The sequence below is a fragment of the Myzus persicae genome, unplaced genomic scaffold, assembly GCF_001856785.1.
Source record: "Myzus persicae strain clone G006 unplaced genomic scaffold, MPER_G0061.0, whole genome shotgun sequence".
Lineage (NCBI taxonomy): Eukaryota > Metazoa > Arthropoda > Insecta > Hemiptera > Aphididae > Myzus > Myzus persicae.
In genome coordinates this window covers 123,731-149,970 of record NW_019104068.1, presented here as the reverse complement: position 1 = coordinate 149,970, position 26,240 = coordinate 123,731, and the positions used below count along the sequence as shown (strand labels likewise).

The 26,240-nt window shown below is 29.8% G+C and overlaps 1 protein-coding gene across 2 annotated transcripts in view; it reads left to right on the top strand.

Annotated features, from left to right (window-relative positions):
• The first annotated feature begins 897 nt into the window (after positions 1-897).
• LOC111038304 (fez family zinc finger protein 2-like) overlaps positions 898-26,240 on the top strand; it is a 71,290-nt gene continuing 45,947 nt past the window's right edge. For both annotated transcript variants that reach the window (XM_022321348.1, XM_022321347.1), the window contains exon 1: positions 898-1,301. The gene's annotated coding sequence lies outside the window, so the exon portion shown is untranslated. The remainder of the gene's footprint in view (positions 1,302-26,240) is intronic.

The following is a 26,240-nucleotide window of genomic DNA, read 5'->3' as shown; positions in this document are numbered from 1 at the left end:
GGACAGTGAAATTTCGCATTCCCTGTTCTGCGATGATCACAATATCGCGGCGGCTCTGCGTCTAAATACGGCGAAGAGCAGACAGCAAACGTCGACGGCGAAGCTGATTACGCCGCAACCCGTGATAGTGGTGGGGTGGAGGGGCTGTGCTTCTGTACGTGCGTGCGAGCTCGACGACGAACGTCGGAAGTCTGTGAAGGGGCCGACGATGACGATGGTGGCGAGTCCCGCCCAGCGGCCGCGGCCACGCCTTCTCCGTGGTTCCCGCGCGCACGCGTCCATCGCCCGGCCACTGCTGCCGCCGCCGCCGCCGTCGTCGTCGCGTAATTGATTATTTCCGCCACCGCCGTCTTCTTCCGCGCGATCGGGCGGGAGACCGGAAGAGGTCGCCGCCTCCGCGCTCGTTTTAGCCGCTTACGAAGATATTTCCGGTCTGCAGTGTACACGATGATGAGGGGGTGAGGGTGCACGTGCGCTGCAGAGCTTAGCATATATATAGGTAGTTATATAGACGACGACGATGTAAACAAGAAAACAAAACTCGCAGCCGTTGTCGTGCCGGGGGTCGATGCGCGATTTTGGCTTTTACCCTTCTCTCTCGCATTAATAATAATAATAATAATAATAATAATAATATCGTCTCTTCGTGCGTGCGCTCGCGAGTCTTTTTTTCTTCTTATTTTTCCCCCTCAGCCCCATAGGTTCACCCCTCCCCCGTCACATCGATATCGTTGCAGGGTGGAGGATGAAATACACACACACACACACACAACACACACCCAAACACCCACACTCACACACGCATAATCGAACCGCCTCTGGTTTCTGCTGTTGCGCCGTTATTGTCGCCACCCCCACGCAATAACTAAAACGCCGCCGACTCGACTACGACGACTCCGCGTGCAGGCGGCGAGTAGACGATAATATACGCACCGTCAACACCGTGGCGCCTTTATTCCGGACGCGCGATCGACGCTCGTCGCGACGACGACATTGTTGCTATTATTGTTGTTGTAACAACTATAATAACAGTGTTGTTGTAATTACTTCACGTCCGTTAACCGCGACTATACCATATTATTATACCGTCGTCGGCTGGAAATGATCGACGACGGCGTTCGATTTCATTTACGCGCCAAAACCACGGCGGCTGCAGCCAAAGTCGTCTCCGCCTTCGTGTAATCCGTCATAATTTATATATTCACCTACCAAATACCTGCTCATCAAGATGCTCCGAATTTTACCAGTATAGGCACCATTCAGTTTTTTACACCTGCGTTTTGTTCACTTGTTGACAGTTGGTAAGTTTTTACAAGAGTATCTTATACTATATTATAATACCATATCATATATATTTATACATAACTATTCGGGCACCTATTATATACCCCAGTATCATGACCTATTGTTTCAGTTTATATTAGTTATAGTTATATACTCGACTTAGATGAAGGTTATTATTAGAAGGTAGAAGTCAATAGATTTTATTTATTTTTTCTCCATACAATTATTTTTTCAAGACAAATAAAAACTAATTTATACGAATTTCAATTTGTATTATATATTATATACATTTATGTTATGTCGATAATATTTCTACAACAATTCAATCATACTGCTGGTGATGCATGAAAAATGAAAAATTTGTAATTATGGTTTTTGCCAACTTACTTTTTTTTTAAAAATAATTTACGGTTTTTTTACAACATGACAATGATGTTAAAAGTTAAAACACAGAAATTATACGAAAAATTTAAATTAAGAACCAGGCTACGATCTTGGTTATTTAATTATGTTTTAGTAATGATTCTAAAAAGTTTTAAAAAAATTAATTCATAAATTCTATATACTTATATAAAGCGACAATGTCCCCTAGACCTTATAATTTAAACACACAAATTCTTTAAACACCCATAAATTCACGCCAAAGTACCTAATTGAAAACTTCTTCAATGAGTGAGTAGAGTAAAGATAAGTGATCTTTTAAATTATCATATTGTCTATTAAAGAGATGTGTCACTGTAAATGTATTGTAGATACGGTAACTCATAATCATAATATGTTAGTTGCTTACATAAGTACACAATAACACATCATAAACCTAAAACCAATAAATTAAACATTGTGTGTAAACAATTTTTCTAAAGGATATGTATTCTTAAGTATACCAATTACTTAAACTGATGAATGTGAAATAATCGAACTATAACACTATACCTTCATATGTAATCTAAACGGCTATACCGACAAATACTTAGATAGTTAGATACCTAAGATGGCAATATAATGTATAATATTTGACAACTAATTTTATAAGTGGACCGTTCCTAAGACATGGGAAGTGTACATAAGTTATGAATATTTGGCAAGTGGGAATATGGCTTAAGATTTGGATCTAGATAGGATAACCTTTGGACTTTGAGCAGTTTAACCTTAATTTAAATTAATAATTTAATTTGCCACTACTACACTAAACAAATCATACTTCTGTACATCAAAATAACTAAGCGTACAAATATTTTCCCAATATTTTGAATTTATTTAAATACTTACTCATCGTTTCATTTAAATTCAATTTAAAAAAATTTTTAAAAATATGCACGTACATTTTATTTTTATGATTTAAAAATTTAAATCATGTTTTTATCTAAAAATAACATCAGACAAACATTTAAACATCATAGGTATAAGTAAGTAATTGTAAATTTGTAATGTTATAGTAATCGTTCATATAGTTAGATAAATATGATCAATTAGATGTCATATTCTATGGTTAATGGCCAATAAAATCGGACATTCTTGCAACATAATATTATCATAGTATATGAGTATGGAACTTTCATATTATGTTCCTAAATTACATGCAGTAGTAAGGATGGATCATTGGATTTTCAAAAAAAAAAAAAACAATGTTATTTGTTGGGAACGAAAATTTAGTTGTTCGTTCATACATTTAAAAAAAATGAAAATAATTATCCAATAAAAGTGTGTTGCACCCCGAAATATGTCACCTCGCGAGATCGTATAGTTCGCCGACTTGCAGTTCCATAAATCAGTCACTTGTGTCCATGTTATACTAATGTATGATAAAAATTCTAATAAATTCTATTCAAGTCTATACAGTATACACATATACCACACTTCATAGTCATATAGTTAATTTATGAACAATTTAAATAGGTATAGACTTATATAAATAAATATTGATACTAATAGTAGATACTATGAATAATATAGTGATAGGTACCTGTAATATAAAAGGTATATACAAATAATTATAGGTATTATACTTAACATTATGGGTATACAATTTGAATCATTTTTTTGCTTTTACTTAATAATAAATGCTTAGATGCAGATAATATGGTTATTAATATTATAACTGTAAAACTACGTTTTTAGGGGCGAATATAGAGTGCAGCTAAATGTTCTTGAGTGCTGTTATGTAGGTACTTTATTTTTATACTTCAAACTTTAAAAAAAGCGCTTTTGGTGGAATCACAGAACAATTTGTACATCTTAAAATATAAATAAATGCATTGAAAGCAATGGTTGGAAAACATGAGTTAATACATTTTGCTAGATAAGGGAGGTAATATTATAGGTACTTATACTATTTATTTATCGTATTTATCTAAATAATGTTCAACTAATATATTTTTATCATAAATACTGCTTATATATAAATAAATACAATTGTGAATAATTTATTTAATTTCTTTTTGTAAATCGATTGTGCCGAGCAACGGTTGGTCCAACTATATAGAGTACGAGACTAATAATAAAATGTAGGTAATGTTGTAATAAATACAAACAAAAAACGTATATACGTATACTTTAAACTTATTACTACTAGTGGATTATGACTGTCTCAATCGTCTTACTGCATTTAAGAATTATTTTTAAAAAATTATGTACTTATAGTGTATTTTTTCTATTTTTAACGTTCGCAGTATTCGTGATAATTTTATGAAACAAAAGTGGTCTAAATAATATGAGAATCAAATTATAAAAATAAATTCCTACCTCTTTATGAATAAAGTATAGCTTAATGTTATATTTATCTTCTAGACTTCAATACAAGCAACAATTAAGTCATCTAGATTCTAGATTCTACGCCTTATGGAGCCATGTGCTGATGATTAATTGTGAGGCCCGAACAATAGAAAAAAAAATATAGCTTGTTCATATCCCTGTTTGAGTATCCAAATATTGGTAATCAGTAATAAGTTAATAAGTAATTGATTAATTTATTAAAATACGTAGTATGTGCAATTTATCAATAAAATAACTCTCATTAAACTTAAAGTAAAATATTAAAATGTTACTTTTTTGAATAATTTATTAATTCAATAGTTTGTACACTGTTATTACTTTAAAAAGCAAACCGTTTAGTATTTTTAAAGCACATACAATTTTTTTTTGAAAAACCCCTTTATTTCTGGAAGCTTAATAATAAAATTATTCTTGTTTTCATTCTTTTTCTCTTCTCTACACAACTGAGGCTATTTTTTTGTTTCAGACATTACCATCAGTATATATTTATTATTTGTACCTAATGCATTTAAATAAATATGAGTGTTCATATTTATGTGTGTCTGGTTTATCCAGTTTTGACCAATTGGCCAAAATTATATCAATGATACAAATACTCGATATAATGTACAAAAACAATTATTATTGTTGTTGCCGTCGTTAACACTCTTTCTCTTTCAGGGAAAAAATATGGCTAAATAGATCTGAATATATGAATTGATGAAATATAAAAACATTCTACCTACAAAAGTATAGAACTTCACCTATAATGTCATAAAAGCTGATATAGTGTAATTTTCATTGTTAAACATGGGTATTTAAAAATGTGCTGATTATTTTTTTTTTGAAAATGTATAGGTGATTTTAGTCTCAAATATTACTATTTTTTATATTATACATCCGTTCAACCCAATGCACAATGACATGATTATACTCTGTAGCAAAAGGTGATAAATCTTATAGATGCATTGTTACAAGATTGAATTTGGCTATTATATTCTAGCATCATGCAATCTTGCCATCATATATTATAATTTATAAGGTCCAAACTTCAAATACCTATTTTTTGCACATTGCTGTTGTTTGCAGTGGTCTGTGTAGGACAAATGGTTTTTTTTTCATTGCTCTAGGCAAGGGTATAATAGTACCTATAGAAAGATATTCATACTTGAGCATAATCTTATATCTATTTATTTATATTCAGTGAACTGAAAATCTTTCTTGAGTTGACCAACGAGTTTTCATTTGATCATTTATTCTTTAAAGTATAAAATACGATTTCACGGTGGTCTTATTTTAATGCCTCTTTATATATAGGTTAACCTTATAAATTATAACAATATTTATTTTACGTTTCATTATTTTTTATTTTATTTTTTTGAGACCTTGTGAGAATTTAGAAAGCTTTATTATAATGAGTATTTTTACTTTTGTAATATATATCATTAAAAATGTAATGTAAATTTGTTCAGTCATTGCTGAAATCATTCGTATAGTAATGAAGTATTTGTAAGTATATTCATCACAATCACATTTTTGTGATAATAATTATTATAATTTTGTATATTAAAAATAAAAATAAATGGGTGTTGTTTATTTATTAATAAAATGTACAAATAGTTTGAAGAACTAATAAAAAAATGTTTTTATAAACCAGAAAAAAATAATTAATAAAAGTATAACTGTATAAGTATGTATTACTAAATGACTATTACTAGCTGCATTGCCACAATTGCACTATTGTGCTTTAGTTAAATACTTATCAATATAAACAATATAGATTAGGTGTCGTACAAGTTGGTCAGTGAAACATTTCAAAACGAGATCAAACGATTATTACAAATAAGTAGATTTTTCGCTTTATACCTATACGTTTTACCTTAGATACTCCAGTGCGATACTCAGCTGCCAACTAGTTCTCAGTAACTACAAATTGAGTCTAAAGAAACTTCGGTTTCTCATATACTTCAATATTAAAACTTTGCTCACTTTATATTTAATAGTAAATACGAACGTTTATTTGCCTTTCGTGGTAGTGAACTAATATAACTAGATTTTAACTGTATACCTACCAATACGGTAATATTATTGTGCAATACCCATTGTGTAGTTCAGATGGATATGACTTAGACGTATTTTATGAGAAGTAAGTACATTTTGAACTTGAAAAAATAAATAGAATTTCTCATTTGAACCCAATAGTTGTACATTTATCAACCCTCCTTCGATCTGCATCCCTTAATGATTGTGATTCAAATTTAACAGATTTTTTTACACTATCAAGTGAACAGTGTATCGTGTACATAATACTCACAAAAAATATTTTATATTGATTTATATTTATATGTCACACTCGTATCTCATTCTTATACATGCATAACTTACTCACTATACATTTATACAAGTAACTGCAAATTAACGTTCATCAAAGGCCATTTAGTTTTGACATAATAGCTGAACAATCGATAATGCTCTTTTAAAGACTTCTTTATAATGACTTTTAAGTTTGATATAATAAGTCAATTTGCATCCTGCTACCAAAATTATGAACAAAAATAAATGGTTTTTGTTGAACGTACATTTGCAGAAATTTATAATGTATACAGTTATTATGCGTTTTTAAGACGGAGATAACAATTACTACGGGTGAAACGTCATATACATTATAATATGCTACGATTATAACTGTAGGTACAATATACACGTCGTACAGCACACAATAGTATAAAGAACGTTGTTAAATTTTAATCACAACATATTATACTATGTATAAAATATATACACACTGCAGAATTCGCATATTATTTTATGCAAGTTCATTTTGAAAATAGTTGAATACAAATTTCAGGGCCTGCATTTAAATTAGTATGGTGCTGCATATACATGTGTATGTACACTGTATATCACAATATAATATGATGTAGACTTGTTTTGCATGAATTGCATAAAAAATAAGTATATTTCTCGCGATTCAATCTCTACACAGTACATGTGATATAAATATATAATGTGTATAGGTAGAAACATTTTAATTTACAAACCTTATGCGTAAGTATATCTATATATGTAATATAAATAAGCTAGTAAATACTTATGCGTTTGGGTTTTGTACATTTCAATTTCCAACCTTTCAAATACGGTAAATGTACTAATCGTACTGACTTGTATAATATAATATAATATATATATAATATCCATTATCCATTTCAACGGCTACGCGCTGTGACTTCATAATGTGTATTATTCAGATGTTGTAATGTTTTGAAATGCACGTTCAAGTTCGTTTGTGTATAGGAATTTCAAACAAATATATTTTTTCATGACGGATATGATTTTCGACTCGGCAGTCAGAGATGAATAAGTAATAAGTTACTTGATTAGTTGTACCTAACTGGTTAAAAATTGTGTATCTATTTGCAAGATACAAGATATGTTGCAAATTTGTACCTAACTGGTTACAAGTTAAGCATAGTTAGATACTTGTAAAGTAAGTAGTAACAAGTTACTTAATTATTTAGGTATGTTTATTTATTCAAGAAAATAATGAGTATTTCAATATTTGTTTATACCTACGAGGTTCAAGAGAAAAATTAAAAATATATTATATAAGTTATAAACTTATAAAGTTAGAACTATAAAATGTAAAAGTATTGTCATTGAAATGTATAAAACATTGGTCACAAAATATTACAAGATAAAATAATTATTATGTATGTTTAGATCATATTACTATACTATATAGATAATGTATATAAGCATAAAATGCCAAACTATAATATATAATGTTGATACGAATTATGGATAGCACACTTACACCTACTTTGACTGGTTAGGTACATAGGTATAGGTACATTAATCTTACAAATTCTTTAAATTATAAAATACAATTATACATTTACTAATTATAACACTGAACACTTAATGTTGTACATTTGTTATAGTGAAGAATGCATTTAAAGAAAAATAAGTATTCAAATAAGTTTATTTTTTCTATTTAATATTTGAAAATTACAACAAAAATTGTATAAAGTGACTTTAAAATGATGAAGCTAACTAATGACAGATTACAAATATAATTGGGTAACATTAGGTAACATTGATATATATAACTGATAACTGTCCAACTCCGACGATATATCGCTGGTAACTCAAGAGTCCTCGACCCGGCCGTTAAGAAAATAATAATAAAAATAACGTTCCTAACCGACGACAATGGCATGGTAAGGTACTAAACTTAAAGTATGTACGTGTTTTTATATAATGTAGATCTAAACAGGTAGGTATAGATTATAATATAAATGAGTTTATATTATTATATCACACCCTTAAGGTTTATTAAAATATTTTTTGGAAAATCGCTTTCTTCCTGGGTCATCTCGAACGACCGGAATGCTATCGCAACGATATGTACGATATGCACCTACTACGTTCACGATATATTATGAATTATGATGCATAATGTTATATATTTTATTATTGTATGCACAATAATGTTGTATGATATATAGGTAATATAATAATGATATATTTTTGCATGACGTGTTCAATCGCGCTATCCGATCCGACCTCCGGCCGGGCGTGTTTGATATAATCGTCGTTTTTAACCGTGAGGTAGTGGCGCGGTGGGGAGGTCATATTTGGGTGTGTGTGTGTGTGTTGCGGTGGGGAGGGGGGGGCTGAGGAGAGCCTCGGTCGGTTTGTAGAGGAGAGAACGCGGCGCACACTCCAGCAGAGGCGGTGGCATGAAACTCCTCCTATCCTCCGCTGGTGGCGCGTGGAAGGACAGCGCAGCACTGGAAAAATATTATGTCATTATATTTTGTCTCGCAGTCGCCTGCATCGATTACCCAAGTACAAAAATTATGAACATAATCTTTGTTGGTTGTGGTTGAGCAGATGGTGGTGATAGAGCAGTTGACTAGTAAAACATTTTTTGTTAATTCGTTTCAAGAGACGTTAATTTGGGAGCGCACCTAGCATACCTATATAATTTTGTAAGACTCCAAATGATATACCTCGCAATTTCGTTCACAAATATAATACATGCATATAATAATATACCTATTAAATATTACTCACGGTCGACGGTCCACGTTCACATCTATCCTATAAATCAGTGCTTCTGTTCTTCTCGACCTTTTTTTACGACAACACCTTAGTTTATACCAATAAAAATAAAATAATAAATGGATTTTTGAAAAAGTAACTTTTATAAACCTTTATATGTAAGTTAAAAATGAGACTATCTTTACAATTGTTTTAGATTCTGCGATGAATGTATTGATTTTACAATGATGAGTGTTTTTTTATTTAATTATTAATTTTTATTTTTGAGTCTGTCATCACGGTTTGGGGCAGTGAAAGTGCTTCGATTTTCTTCAACAGCAACTTTTGTGGTAGGAAAGTTTATCTAGTTGGTGCATTTGGGAGTTTCATGTCTTCATGCATGCCTACATATTGTAGCTGTTAATATCTAATTAACGAAAATACTTTAAAAAAATTATAGGAAGGTAATAATAAATTTTAATAAGGCGTTAGTCTTATAATCTCACCAACAGTATATAACAGCTTGTCATGTGGCTTTTTAAATTAGACTGGTGAAAAGGACCATCTACCATCTATACAAAAGTCCCCCTCCCCCAATCATACATGGAGTAGCAGACCCTCACACCCGTCTTGAGTCAGCATATTCACTTTTTAAAAATAGTCTAAAAAAGTAAGGGACGATATTGATATAATATCTTAATATCAACGTGACTTCTCACTGAATAAGAATCCTACAACTGGCAGAGACGGATAAATATATAATATATATAGAATAAGGATTTACATACACCTCAAAACAAAATATGTTTAAAGTTTAAACTACTGATAATAATATGCTACATATTATAACATACAATTGTTTTCAAATATCTATTAAATTATGATTACCTATCTATAACCTTTAAACGCGAATTAATATGAAGCTATAGCGCCAAATATATTACTGAATGTGTAATTATTTTGAAACATGTGGCATGAAAAGGCCCTAATAATTATTATTTTGTTAACTTATTACATAGAAAAATATAATGTTGAAAATAAAATATTAGATAGGTAATTAGCTCGTTGTTTCTTCACAAATGATAATCTACGAAAAAAATTAACACAAGCATTTGAAAATAAGGTCTTATTTATTATTCATCAAATTTTTATATTCATGGAATAAGTGAAACTATAAGCATAAAAAAGTTTAAAATACTCAAAATACCTAGGTATGTAAAATAAAATTGGAGTTATATTTTGTTTTTATAAAAAGTAGTTTAAGTCGTGTCAAATTTCAAACAACTTATTCTAATAAAAGTATACATTTACATTTTACAGTTTAGAGTTTAGACGTAATATAATGATATGCCTGCTATAATAATAAAAATATTGAAGTCACTTTTCAATTGTCACAAATATACTTCATACATACCTAGCTACATATTAAATACAAATACGAATACCAGAAAACCCACGTCCTTATTTATTGTTTAAAAATAATACATAAAACATTAGTGTGGGGGTGGGAGGATATTAATTTATGTATTATATAACACTAGCGATCCCTCTACTATCATTGACCGTTAAAAATATCAACTCTATATGATTCAAAATGTGTGCTTAATTTATCATTTAATACCAGGCGTGTGATATTCAAAACTTCCCGTGGATTTACCCTATACTAATCTCCATTACAGATTTTTAACACAATCATAACAGTTAATGATTAGTGGTTAGAAGTCATAATAATTTTGATGGTTTTCACCAAACACAAAATACAGTTCTAAAATTATATTCATTCATAATGGCTACCCTAAAATAAACAAAAAAATATTATTATTATTTCTAATTTCTTTGACTAGAACTTTTCGCTTTCTTACTAAACTCTGTTTTTGCCTGTCTGGTACCTACTTGCAGAAAAACAGGATTACCGCAATAGGGTGCGTCAAACACAAAAGTTGAGTGTTTAAGAAGTTTGGATTTAAACCGTATATTACTTGTCATCTGCCGTCAAATACATACTGGGTCGAAAAAAAATGCGCAAAACTAGAGTGTTTTTGCTTTAGAGAATTTTTTCTTTTTATATACCTCATATAGTAATATACATATAAGTGTGCATGTATTGTGAATTCCATAAATGTACCTATACAAATTTAATAAATTATCATGTGTAACTTTTGATGACATTTTAATATCAAATATCGTGCTGTAGAAAAGTGTTGACGATAATGCTTAAAGTATATATCTATTTAAGTAAGAGCCAACTTGAATTTATAAGTATTTAGTTCTGAACTCATTGATGCTTTGAGTAGGTATCTATACTTTTTAGGTAGGTACTCTATAGTGTATATAATATTTAGCCTGAAATAAAAAATATTTCACTCAAAGCTTTAGTTTATGTTTATTTTTTTGATATTATAATATGTGTTATGTGTAACGCGTATTATGTCCCTAAAATCCTGTTACAACACGAAAAATCAATTTATTTAAATTATATTTTTTCCACAGAAATCTGTAAAAATCCAATTTAATGGCATAAAGTCTAAAAGTCTAAAAATGTGTTTACATTAAATTTAGTAAAAACCGACCGAATTAGGCTAAACCAAGTAAGTCAATTTTTTTATACTTGTAAAAATAACAACTGTGTTAAAAGAAACGAAAACGGATCAAAAATTTGTTGGAATTGATATCAAATGCACTCTGATTTTTTAATGATAAATAAATATTTTTTTAATGGACTTAATCATTATAAACTATAGCTTTCAGTGCAATTTAAAAATATTTTTCTGTTTGAAAACTAAAAATCAGTTTGTCTACCATAATTCCAAAATAATAATTTAGAATATAATATTGTTGATAACATTATTATTCTATTATTCTCACTTAATCTAAACTTAACCTGCTCTAACTTGGTACTTAATTTATGTAATTATGTACATAATACATGGCTTATTTAGCCATACTAATAAAAATTAAACATAGATATAATGAAACTACTCCGAGTTATAGTAAAATATCAGTCATTGGAAAAAATAAACAAGAGTCTTCTTTGACTTGACAAATCATCGTATATTTAGATTTAATTTAAACGATTTGAGGCTTTTTAATTTTTAGATTTGTGTGATTCGAGTTTGATATTAAAAGGTATGCTCATAAAAACTTGCTCTCGTAGCTTATTTTTCTATAAACGTCATTGGAGTAAGTGTTGACCTTTTTTGATCCTTTTTCGAGTAAAAAACATTATTTTCTGTTGAAGAAGTATCGATAAGAGCTTTATTGCCGAAAATTCAACCTCAAGAAGTTGAACCAAATATTTGTGTTATTTTAATGAGGATGTTTTGAGCTTATTACATATTTTTTTTAAACATGCTATGTTCATTAAAATTATTTAAAATTATATTATATTCTTCTATTAAATTGTATTTAAATACTACTAAATCATTAAATACAAACATCATGGTTCCTTATGAGTTATTATCTATAGATATTATCAGACAAGACGAATTAATTTGTGTAAGTCTTAATGTCTTGGAATGATTTATAGTTAATAATTTTATTTTATGACAACCTATTTTTTTAATGTTTTTTAAAATTTTAAGTTATTTCTTTTACATTCTGAGCAGAGCTATGTATGATATTCATTTTACAATGGTGTATGATTTTTTTTGTGTCTGTCATTGCCTTTTGGGACAGTAAAAATTGCTTCGATTTTCTTTAACAGATTCTTTTCTGATAGGAAAGTGATTCTAGTTGATACTTTAGAGGCAAGAAGTAAAAAACTTCCAACAGTTTTCAAAAGCGCAACGAATTGAGAAAAGACTGAGATTTTTACTCAAAACCAGTCTTAGAAATAAATAGATTTTGTTTTTTTTTTTTTGCAAATACATTTTCACTAAATGTTTATGTTATAGATTTCTATGCACTACAACATTTTTAAAAATATTGCTATTATTTTTGAAATATTTATTGACATAAGAAAATGTCTAGTTTTATTAGGTTTTTTAAAAACTATTGTCGATTTAAAATTTTTTGATCTGTCGAGAAATTTGAAAATGTAATACATAGTTCCTCATACGTTGTTAGGGGAAGTTTAAAAAAAAGTTGAGCTTAAATCCAAGATCATTTGTTGATAAAAAGTTGACATCAATATCACGAAAATCATCAAATTTTTTTGAAGTTAGAAATTCATAAAAAATATTCCATGTTTGTCTAAGATTTAAAATTTTTATACAAGAATCCCCTTAAGTGTTTTACATTTAATAAAGAAATTAAAATTAAAATTAATTTTTGAAGTTAGTCATTGGATATTTACAAGTAAATTTAAACATTTTTATATGCAACTATTATTAACTCTTTAAACATGCAGGTGGCTAGAGTACCTAGAATTCAAAGGCAATTTATATAAAATAGTACATTTGATAATAACATGCATTTTACACGATTATTGTTGTATATAATAAAATTGTTTTTTCTAGATACTGCTTTTTTATTTTTTAATCATAAATATGCGTATTTTCAGGTACTGGCATCCAGGCTCTATAAAGCATGTCATAATAGTTAGCTTATAGCAGTTTATAGTAAGTTTATACCTAACCTCGAGGTGCTAATATAGAAGTTGAAAACTTTGAAACTGTAAAATATATTATATTATATACAAATTACAAGTACTCGATAAGGGTTACGTGGATTATGGAAGCAGCGTGATAGCAATACGCGTCGTTTCAATACTCGAGACCTTAACGCTATACAATCATAAATGTATATTATCCTGAACGTGAGGCGGTCGGGCGTTGAGGTCACGTTTATATTATTATAACAACGACTAAACGGACCGTTAAAACAAATACGTGAGATGTTAATCGCGTACGTGCGTGTGGCATTGTAAAAAAATAAAATAAAATAAAAAAATAACGAAAAAAAAAACATAATAAGAAACGCATCGTTTCCACCATTTTTTTACACACGGACCTCTTGTGTACAGTACCTAAAGATATTTTATCACAGGGGTGGTCGTGCGGTGGCCGGTGGCGGCGGCGATACGCGTGCCGATACGGTGGTATTGCGGTAAGTGGTAACTATATTGTAACTATTGTAGGGAAAACTCCGGAAATGAGAATTTCAGTAGTAAATAATAATAATAATAATAATAACAACAATAATATCGTTAGTTTACAGCCCTGCAGGTATCATTATCGATTGATCGTGCAGTCTATACGACTCGATTGGTACTCCAACTAAAATAATTGTGAGTACCTAGTTGTTTGTCAAGAGTAAAAATCCACCAGGTTAATAAGTATATTGTACGATTTGTATGTTTTATGCAGGGGCTTTTCAAGGGGTGTTGGCCGGGAATTGACTAATTTAGACTTGTTGGAATTTTCGATCGGCATGCAATTCATAGAAATGTTCATATACTTCAAATATAATTATTATTAATTTTTTTTTGTTGAAATAAAAATATAATACAATATAGGTATGCAATGAATTTACCAATATTTTCCAAATTATCATAACCTAAGTGAAAAAAAATATTTCGCAATATCTCAATAAATTTTATGAAACCAACATGATATTTCTATCAGATCAATGTAGGTGATATGGCGTACTTTTAAAACCACTTCTACAGTAAAACTTAATCTTAAATAGCTAGACTTTTTTCCAGTTAGGTACTTATCTCTTGGAAAACGAATAAGTTTCCATAGAAAGTGGTAAAATTGAAATTAAAGCTTAAATAAATAAAAACAATATTAACTCGTACACTATAGTCTACGAAGACACAAATAATATTTAAAAAATACATATCAGACAATAAATTATACTCTAATAGAGTTAGATCAACTCAGAGAAAATAAGAAGAATAAAATAGGTATTTAAGTATTTTACATTATCAAATTAAACTCATGAAAATCATTACACTACCTACAAAAATCAAATTCTTATTTTATACTATTTTGTCATAAAAACATTAGTGAATATTGAGAAAGCAGCAATAGGTACAGAACATGTTCATACGGGCATATTAGACTTATATCATAATTATGTCATAACTATGTCTATCACAGAGTATAAAATTACAATTAAATTATTTAGGTATAGACTAATGCATTCATAATACTTTAATATCTACCTGAATATTGGTACTGTTCCACATTATGGACATAAATATTATGTATATTCAAGGTTGCATTACCTATATTTAATATATAAATATGTTATATGTACTTACCATTGACAAATAACTAGGGATTTAGGTTATGTAAATACCTACTTATCCTCCCTACTGAAATACTCAAATAGAGAAGAATTTATTTTATATAATGAATTTGAATAATAATTATTTAGGTAGGTTTAGTTAACTCTAGAACTCTAGTAGTATGTTAAGTTGAGTAGTATATAATTACCAACATATTTATAATACACATCAGATACATTAATTTGTTCTTAAAAGTATCCCATTTATAATGAAGAATCTAGCTCATTCTCTCGGAACCCAAATTATTTACCGCAATCTTGTAATCTAAAGTATGTACAATTTAATAACAACATTTGGCACAAACTTAAGAAAATTAAATTGTGGTTATTTATTGTAAGTACTAATAAGTGATAGTATAATAAATTATTCATTATACTAACATGACCGATTCATTAGCAGCATAGTTTTAATTAAGTATTAAGTGTACAGCAGATACAGCAGATACAGATCCATGTAGGAGATTTTAGTTTAGTAAGAAATTATAAATCTACCACTACAGTCATGACAAAACTTTATTACTCCCAACTAAAAGTATTACTTCAATTCAGATATTTTATGACGAACTCAATTTTACTCCCCTTTAGAACCAAATAAAAGGATATAAGAAAGATAATTGTAATGAAAACGAAATAATAACTGATTATACATAATATACGTCATATAACTGCGTATTAATCATAAATGACTACAACTACTGCATTCTACTGTAGACACTAGACAGTAGTTAATGGTAGTAGACAGTAAATGCATAGCATTAACCATATATTTAAATAAATCTTGAATTGCTTTGACTTAGCAGTTCAGTAACTTATTTTTATTAACCTTACTATGTAAAGAATCATACAGTAGAACTCATTGGTCCGACTCTAGAGAGTGAGTGAATTCTGTGACAAAAATGCAAAAAAAATGTATTTAAGCCTAAAGCTTACAATATTACATCTACTTGGTAGGTAATTAAAACAATTAGATTTCTCTATTGGCATTCCCGATAAAAATATTTTAGCTCACTAGAACTAGCAACTTGTCAGATTTTTAGGTCTAAATCATCAAATAAATAAATAAATGCACCGCTTCCAACAATTTCAGCTGTGGAAAAAAATCAAAATAATATATACTTATTCATTCTGTATAATTTCTTATAAAAAATAAAAATCTGAAATCTATTATCTATACTTTTTTTATCTGGTTTGACTCAATTTCATAAGATTTTATGTCAAACATATTATATTACAAAAAAGTAAGAAGTAGGTAACGCTCTGCAGTGCCTACATTTAGAATCTAGAAAGTCACTGTACCTAATGTATGTGTGAAATTTAAATTCAATTATAAAAAATCATTTGAGCTTATATTATATTTTTATAATATATTGCACTAGATATATGTATGAATATTAAATAGGTGTCAAGTTTTTGGAATGCAATTGTTTGATTACAATATAATTAGCTACAATGCCAATTTTAAATTGTAGAAACCAACACTTACCTCCATAAATGCTTGTGTATATATTCAATCAAAAATATTGTATGAGTGTGAAGGACATTCAGTCGTATGCACTTTACTCAATGTCAACAAGCATTTTTTTTGTAAATAATTTTATCAATTATTGGTTTATTGGTTTGAGATTTATTCTTTAAATTAAATTAAGAATAATAAAACGCAGAATGTCAGAGACATTACAAAAAACACTACCTTTAATTGTATATAGCCACATAGAAGTCAACTTTTAATGTTTGGTTCATTTTCTTAAAAAAAAAATAATAAATAAATAATAAATATGACTATTAAGATCATAATGTGACGTTAAATACAATACAATTTGTTTGTTATTTGAGACGAGGAGTCGAAGAAAATCGTCTATCATCATGCTACGTCTAAAATAACAAACAAATTGTATTGTATTCTTTGATTATGTAATATATATATCATCTAAATTATTATGTTATTTATGGATCGGCAATGAAATCCGTCCAATGGTCAAATACATTTGATCGCATGCCATTTTGTCACGGGACAAACGGTCAATATTCGTCATAACCTTATTTACGCACAGATAATTGTGTTCTAAGAAACTACTTTTTTATTTCGAGAATAGGAGCGTGACCACAATATTATGTGAGCAACTCCTTGATGACGAGTGATCCGAGATGAACCGTTAAATTATAATATAATATTATAATAATAATATCCTCTATGCGGCGGCAGCGTCGTTGAATGCAAGCTTGTCAACGCCACACTACCTACATATATCTTATATACTTTGATGAACCCTCTTCGAGAAAATTATTTTTGGGGGAGCAATCCCGTTTAGGTCGTTCTTTCCGAGGGAACGCTCCTTGTGTTCTTGTGTGAAACGCACACATGCGTGTGTGTGTGCGAGTATGTACGTTTTATTATCGTGTTGTATACGCTACCTGAATTGCTTTTGACGTGATTCCAGTCGACATCTATCTGTATATAATGACGGTAATATAATAGAGATGAGGGCTTATAAACCACGAAGCGTACGACACATTATGGGTGCACGTGAACAATAAACATCAACCATTCACACTGACAGACCGACGGCGACGGTTTTGGCCCATCGTCGTCGAAATAATAAAAAATATTTGATATTATTATATTATACGTAGTATCACTCAGTGGTGGATCGCCGGGTAAATGGTGAAAGGGGAGGAGAATAGTGGTTTATCACAACAAATAATAATAACAACTCTCTTACAGATGTCAATTTGATTTTTATTGACTCACTGAGATTTGAAATGGTCAAATTTGCAGCGTTACAAAAAGTGGTTCTTACTTATTTATTTGCAGTTATGTTAAAACCTTTAACATTTTAAGACTTTTAACTAGACTACTTGATTCGTTCTACATGTCATGTATAATTACAAACCCGTACAAATAAAACATCAACAAATAGTAGTTCCAACTATAGATTTATATAAATTCCAGGACGATATAGGCTAACAGACAGTCTTCGCTCAGAATTGATTTTGGTATACAATGATCTTATATAATTTAATTCAAATTTAATACATCCATTACAGTGACCCCTTAGACACAGCTGAGCGGTACCCACTTGCCCAATTTTTATGTTTCAAAATGTTCAGAAAAATATTTTACTTTGGAAAATATTTATAATGGATGTTGTTTTTAGAAAAATTTAAAATTTAAAAAAATATTAATGATAACAATATGGCAAATAAAATGTACCTACCAGCTCTTATTAAAAATGTATAATTCAAATTAAATAATAATTGTTTTCAAAATTATAAATACTCTTCAAGATAGTGAGTATTTACTGTTAAGATCTTAGGCATAATTACAGATAATAATAAATACGAAAAGAACATTTAATAATGTTAATTGTAAGTTATAATGATAGACAAAGTTTCTCAATTCCTGTAAACATCCTTAAATAAGAACTCATCTTTTGTACTAAGAAGGCGAAAGAAATCTGGATTACGAACAATATTACATCAAATGATCGCTAACAATAGTCGGGTACAACCGCATAATCTCTTAGATTTAATGAATTATTTTTTTAAAATGATTTAAACATTTCAATCAAATGCAAACAAAACAAATTGCATTTCTTTTTCAGAGTTGTTTTATATACATGTTTAATGTACTTACCTATATATTTATATTTAGGTACGGGTAGGTATATATTGTTGTTTGTGCACAAGAGTTGAATAAAAAGTAGGGACGAATTCCCCGTGGGCGAATTGTTATTGGGTACACGGTACCGTCCGAAAACGATGTTAAAAAAAATAAGGTAAAGATTGAGCGCACAGATAACTATACTTTTTCTGCGAGAAACCCATTAATTTACGCTTGAAATTCAGAAAAAAATTAATTATTTACCGACGAATATTTGTTGCGGTTAGATTGGTTTTGTGGATTTGCATACACCACGTCATATACTCATATATAATATATACCGTTAGCCGTTTGGTGTAATTGGAAAAACGGTAGGTAGTTGATAGGTATACGTGCAAGTACAATATAAATATTATTGGTTTTATTTTTTAATCTTAGAGTACTTAGTTCACTCTTGTTTTTGAAGTAGGTACCTACTTGTATAATAAATTAATTTTTAACTCGTACATAAACGTTTTAATAATATCTGACTACAAAATATGAATTTGGAATAAAAATAACCATTTTATCAGAAAAAAAGTTAACTATTTAAATTGTTACAAACATTACAGAATACTGTAGATATACCATATACAAATATTATACAATAATCGTATAATAATGAAAATTGTAATTTTATATTATGTAACTGTTCCTAATTATAGAAACCAACTCATTGAACTTAATTATAAAACTTTTATGTTCTCATTTCTACAGAGTGTAGATTTTATATTAAAATAATGTATTATCAAATATTTAAACTATATACATATTTGAAGACGATGGTCCACCGAGTAACCATCAGTGAAAATATCTTTTCAATACATTTTCGTTGTGGCTATAAGTATGGTATATAAGTAGTCTTTCCAATATATCAGCTCCAATCGGTGGTATACACCAGAAAAATTCTAAAAGGAATTATAGTATATGTATATAATAAAAATAATTTTGTCGATCATGGAATCTTCGAATCAATACGTTAGAATAAAAATATTTAGGATTAGGTACAGCTAGTATTCTGTTTAAACTTTACCAGGAGATTCAGTAAATACAAATAAATGTTTTAAATTTAAACAAGTCGGTTTAATAGTAATCATGATAGTCACTTATTATCGGCAAGTACTTAAAATAGTTATTCGATTGGATAACACTAATATGTACACATACAGTACTTAATAGAGAGGTCCCAGTTGGCAGTGTCATATTTAGAGTAGGCTGAGAAAAAGTCCCCTCCCCTTGATCCGTGTTTGTGTAATTGTATATTATAATAACTAGAACCCGAATGTTGATTACATTTGCATTTTTTTTGGAACATCATAGACAACGCTTTTCTAACTTAAAATATGATTCAATAACATTCGAACCGATAATTTTAATTATGCAATTATTTTAGTTTTTAGGTTATTTTTCGAATATTTTTTTTTAGTATTAAGATGAATTTTACAGTTAATAAATGGTCATCATTATATTTTTGCATTTTAGCATCATTTACTCACACAAATTACAAAAATTACGGATGGGGGGGGGGGCATCGATCACCCTCACTTCATCAGTTCACATCCAAAGTTATCGAAATCTAAAAAAAATGTCGGAAAAATGGAAAAATATTAAATCATCTCGTGGTCGCTTTTCGTTTAATAGGTATATATAACTATATATGCTGAATGAGAAGAATGTCTGGGTAATAACGTGTCATCCAAAAAACATTTATTATAATAATACATTGTACACGATTGAAATGGCTCGATAAAACGGTGTCTTACGATAATAATAAATATTTATATATCGTCTTGTGATTAATAGATGATTAGCTAATTATGGAACCAATTTATATTTTAATTAGAACAGTATGTTTTTGTGTATATACATATATTATTGCAATATTCTGATGAGTAATTTTAAAAAATACAAGCAATTATTCCAAAATCGAAGGCACAAACTTGTGTGGTGATTGGCAAATCTCAAAATGTTATGCGAAAATGTGAAATTATTAAATTATTATCTCAGTAAATTTGAAAATGAAATTGTATAGTATATGCTAAGTTTTAAGTTTTTATAATTATTTTCTTTAATTTAAATCTTCCTCCAACAGCAGTGGCCATTGGTAGAGTTATATATTCTATATTTATTTGTAAATAGAGGTAAGACTAATTATTTCACGTATTCAGTAAGTGACCAACTACAAACTATTTTATTTACACGTGAATTAATGTTAATTTAAATGTTAATTAGTTTGTTTAGTAAAATACCAGGCTAGTAAACAATGTTGTTGTTTTATTAATTAAATCAAAAATATAAGATACTTAAATTAAAAATTAATTTAATTTTGATAAATATCACCGTGCAATATTTCAGATATAAAAGTATACATTTATCATGACATCATAAGTACATCAATGGCTATTTTTTCTTATTTTCCTGAGTGCACACTTGTGTTTGAATTTGATTACAAATGATTGTGAAAGTAGAAGTGAATACAAATGTCAAATTGTATACAATATTGTACAAATTCTGACTAGTTACATTATGTCTATTACTTATAAAACGCTTTAAGATGGTAATTTTAGATTCTAAGGGGAGCGATGAATGTATTGGGTTTACAATATACAAGTTTTTTTGTCTGTCAATATTTTTTCTAGTAAAAAGAATGCTTTGATTTTCATCTTCAGCATCTTTCTGATGAGAAAATGAATTTTCAAAAAGTTTAGAGTACAAATTTGAAAATGCACAAAGTTGACAAAAGCTTCAAGAAAAAAAATAAGGAAAACTCAGTGTATTACGTAAGTAATTAGTATTTGAAGTTATAGTTTTAGTGAATGGCAAAACAAAAAGTTATTGATAGATAACTGATGATAACAAAGAAGAACGATAATCCCTAAACGCTCACTTCACCACATTATATTTCGGTACAACCACAACTAACGTTATAAACTATTAAAGGTAACTTTGCTCGTGGTCATATACAAATTAACTTGTAACTTTATAAACGAAACCAAATATTGGAAAATAATAGACTCTGGTTAGAAATCAATTGAGGATTTATATCATAGCTAAAATATTACACTGGTATCTGTATAAGCTATAGCTAAAGTATAAAACCCAAGTTCAGTTGAAAATTATTTTGGGTGGACTGAATAACTAAATTCTGCGACAAGACTTGTTCGGCACTAGAAAAATAGCACAAAACATATCGGTAATCAATGTATGAACTCGTTGTTCCCCAGTTAAGGATTGACAGACACACTTTAATAAAAAATCCGTAACTTAAAATCAAAAAATCCCAATTTTAGTCATCAGGCTGAACTCGTTTTTCGATCATTTGCTCTGCAGCAAACATGCGCGTGTAATGTGCCTTTTCAGACCTCCAATAGCAGCTTTATCGGCGTGAGTATTTAAAATATTGAAGTACGAGACGTGTGGGATAATAATACATGTATAAATTATTACGAGAGAAACGATGGAGACGCATCGTTTTTGTCAACCACCACCGTGGCATACAAGTATAAAACGCTGTTTCCCAATCCGGTTTTGCGTGCGTGTGAGCGTTTTTTGTACTCTATACAAGATGTGTAGTTTTATTTTTACTATTTATTATTTTTTTTTTTAATCACTTCCGTTGTCGATTTACATCGGCCTGCTCGGTACAACGTCTATATACTTGGCGCGTACATATATAGGACTGAAAATAATGACAATAATTGTCCTTTTTAGCACACACAAACACGCGGTCGAGTGCCGGGGTTTTAATTAAAAAAAAAGCGGTCTGAAAACAGACTGAAAAAAAAAATAAATAATGGACACGATGACAATACCCCCCTCCCCAATACACGCACACCCTCGTCCGTACGTGTGTCACGTCAGCGACCGTGAAGGGTTGCGGGGGTGGACAAAAGAGAGGTGTGTGCAGATATAGACGAGGCGACGACGACTGCGACTCCCCGATTCCGATTCCGATTCCCGACTCCGGTCGACGACGACGATGACGATAAAAACATATCACACGCGAGTGGACCCTCGGGACACTTCATGAGCAGAAACGAAATATTTTAATGCGCCGCCGTTGCGGTTAAATAGAATTTCGACCCTTATTTTCTTCTTCTTCTTTCTCCCGCCCACCCGTCGTTTTCCGCGGGGCCAATCCCTCGGGCCAACGCACTTAATCGGGTAAATGCGATTATTTTTGACGTGCGGTGACAGCCGCGGCGGCTCATTACAACCACCGTATCGCGCGCGGGGCGACAACGAATGATTTCGTCGCGCGAGTACGGCATAAGATCATATTATTATTATTACGATATCAAATATACTTTTATAGGTACTGTATTTCAATATTTCGATATTGCCGACCCTAGAGCCGACGAACGATAATAATATAATTTTTCGATTTGCCCGAAATATATATATTACGTGCTGTCTCTCCCCTATAAAACAATATACTCGCACAAGAGACACACACATAAAATATTGCATGTAACTACCACCTACCCACAACGATAGTAATCATCTGTCCAATTTTCGTGTGTTGCTTACAAATCCGTCGTCGTGTTTTTCCATTATATGATTTAACAACGTGCATTTGTAAGATGACATAATACTAATATTAATATTGATATTACATGATATTACACGAGTTACATGAGTACACAGTTTGACTTTCAATCAAGATTTCTATACCTACTCCGATGAGATCGTGGTTCCAACACTGAAGTTTATATTACTGTATTATTATAATCTTATTACTAACCTATCTCGATTGTTCGCAGGGAATGTGGCTGATAAAATGTGTTCCCCTAAAATATAAATGCTCCTTATTATACGGTCTCACCATTGTCTTACAAATATTAATCATTAATAATGATTCATTATTAAGAGGACTTTACACCGGCATTTGTTATCTCCGTCTTACAAGTGCGTAACATACCAAATTTACGCTCAGCAGATCACGTTTATCTGCATTAGTTAAAAAATTAGAGTGAATCGTGACCTATTATGAAACTTGATGTTAAGAAAATTATCTGTTTGTATAAGAGTTTTTTATGATCGCTCAATTTTCAAGCAAGTTTTGCTTATATAATAAAGCGTAAATTAAAAATACTCATATAACTCACTTAAAAACTAAAATATCTATAGAAAACTAAAAATTAAATTAAGATGTAACACCTTAATGTGGTGGAGTTTTCCCAAAAGGTAGGACATCTTTGTAATATTATAGTGTGTCTTATGTCCTGTATTAAAAATTTAAAATAAATTCGGAATCATCGTTTATCAATGAACATATATTTGTATTCAAATAGTATTGTAGAAGAAAAAAATTAGTTTTCGGTTTCTATGTTGAACTAATTAGGTTCTGTTTATCAGTTTTTGGTACCTACTATTACCTTGGCGGGTAAAAGTTTCACGATTTTGGCAGGATGTTATTATTTTTGTGGGGTAGTGTCTAAATTAAAAAATAATTAGGAGGTATACTTACCCTCGGTAAACAAATGTTCTTCATATTATTTTTTAATTATCCGCAATATATTTTAAACAAGTTTAAAAAATAAATTACCATCCATTAAAACATTTATGTAAGCTAATTGCGTATATAATTATACCATATTAGAGTATAAAAGTTGTTTCATTTAGCTAAATGCTAGGTTGGTTATCTACTCGGGTGGATGTCAATATACCAGTATACCAATAGTAGTAAATACGTTTTAAATTAGTTGTGTATCCACAAAAATAGTTCCTGCGGTGAAACTATTTTTTAATCATCTCAACGTATTCATTCACTTTGATAACTGTTTAATAATTGAAATGATTAGTTCTGCCAGTCGATCGCGCACAATGATGTGAAAGTTATTTATTTCACAGTACGCATCTCAGTGTTAAAAAAAAAATGTTTTTTATTGTAACTGTATTATATTTAAATGTAGCAAGAAGTAAACAAAAGTTAGGTATTGTATCGTAAGGTGTATTTAAGATTTTTCGATAGGGTCGGTGCCAAACCCCTCGATCTTCCCTCCCGGTAAATGCGTCACTGTAGAATTGTACTCGTTTGAATAAATAACCGTAAGAAAACCGTTGACTTAACTGTTGTATAAAGTTGTTATAAACAAGTTTTTTTAACGTGGGTGAGCCGGGAAAAACGTTAGTCCTGCCTCGCCCACCGAAAATTTAATTTTCCTGGTAAACCGTTGCCGTGCACGTTTTTGAATAGATTGTTCAAATTCATGGCGTGTAATTTTTGTAGCGCACTAAATAATTGTGCAAATTGATTTTGGAAGAACTTGAGAAATGAATGTATAGTCCTAAGTAAGTATATAAGCCCTCTTGGCTCTCGACCGTATTGTATCAATTTTACTGAAAAAATAGCTGTATCATATTAAAAGAATATATATTTGTTCTCAAGAATAAATAAATAAATAAATAAATAATATATTGTTTTGGTTTCAATAACATATTTAATTTTAATACTTATGAAATAGATTATAATAATTAACAATTTTTTTATAAACTTACTATGATATTATTATAGGACGCATTGGTTCGATCTTTAGATTTCCTAGACTGTTAAAGTTAAACTAAAATCTATTCTATTGGGCATTGGTTCATGGTTATTTCAACATCATCTTTCTCCTGAAAGTTGAAGTTGGTGTTGGTCATTGGTCAAAGTAAAGTTATATCCAATGGGGACATATTAAAATTTTTTTTATTCTTATAAAAAAACACAAAAAATTTTGATCTTATTATTGAATTAAAAACAAAACTACCATAATGTAATCGAAAAATGTACAACGGTGAATTCGTCATATTTATTGATTCAGTGAGTAGAAATTAAAATTTGTTTTTGTATCCTCGATATATTTAATTATATTGTATTCTCATGCATAGTAAATTATTTATTATAATAGAAAAAACTTATTAGTTTTAAATTTTTTGAGTTAGATACTTTGAGAAAGTATTTATAATATTATACATCCCAGCACTTTTTAAAAAGTATTTAAAATATGTATTTTAGAACTTGGAAAGTATTTGAATACTTTTACTCAAATGTTTTTATTCAAGTACTAACAATATTGGATTGTTTACAATGGACGGTTTTCCATTTCCCCGACAATAGGCAAGTGCTGGTGTTGTGGTGTATAGCAGTACACAGGGTGATTCTATTAACAGTTGTAAGCTCTCATCATCTAGAAAAGTATTAACATTTTTAAAAATATTTTTTTATAGATTTTTCAAAGAGAACATTTTTTGAAAATATTGATACTGTCAGATCTAATGAGTGCTTATTGTTCAAACTACT